The 592-nt window shown below is 47.8% G+C and overlaps 1 protein-coding gene across 1 annotated transcript in view; it reads left to right on the top strand.

Moving 5' to 3' along the window:
• The window catches only part of Carns1 (carnosine synthase 1), a 10,857-nt gene that overhangs the window by 5,122 nt on the left and 5,143 nt on the right, over nt 1-592 (top strand). The gene's annotated exons all lie outside the window — the stretch shown is intronic.

Raw genomic sequence — 592 nt, 5'->3', positions numbered from 1 at the left:
TGGTGAAGTCGTGGCTCGGGGTGGGGTCTGGAGTGAATCGGGTGCAGTTGGCCTTTGAGGCCAACTCCTGTAGCTGAGCCGGGGGCCGGGCGTCTTTACTAGGGCGGGGCAGGTTTGGATGCCTTGTTTTGGTTAGGTAACTAGGCTCCTAATTCTCCACCAGAGCACAGAGGCCTCTACAGACAGGAAAGCTGAGAAAGCCAGGGTAGATGGCCTGGGATAGGCACGGTCAAGGGTGACATTTAGGGTTAGTTTCAGAGCCCATGTTTTATTTTTGTGGTACTAGGATTGAATCTGGGGCTTTCACATTGAGCTACATCCACAGTCCATTTATTATTATTATTATTATTATATAAATTTTTAGACAAGGGTCTCTCAGTCTCTAAATTGTCCACTCTGAGTTCAAACTCGCCATCCTGTGTCAGTCTCCCAGATGCTGGCATCACAGACAGGTGTGCACACCATACCTGGCCAATTTGTTGTTTTTGTTGTTGTTGTTGTTGTTTTGGGTTTTTTGAGACAGGGTCTCACTATATAGTTGAGACTGACCTGGAACTCACTATGTAGCCCAGGCTGGTCTCGAACTCACAGT

This window comes from Fukomys damarensis, unplaced genomic scaffold (genome assembly GCF_012274545.1).
Source record: "Fukomys damarensis isolate Sample0158 unplaced genomic scaffold, DMR_v1.0_HiC HiC_scaffold_27, whole genome shotgun sequence".
NCBI classification, from domain to species: Eukaryota; Metazoa; Chordata; class Mammalia; order Rodentia; family Bathyergidae; genus Fukomys; species Fukomys damarensis.
Note: the sequence above shows the minus strand (reverse complement) of the source record. Positions and strands in the feature narration are given on the sequence as shown.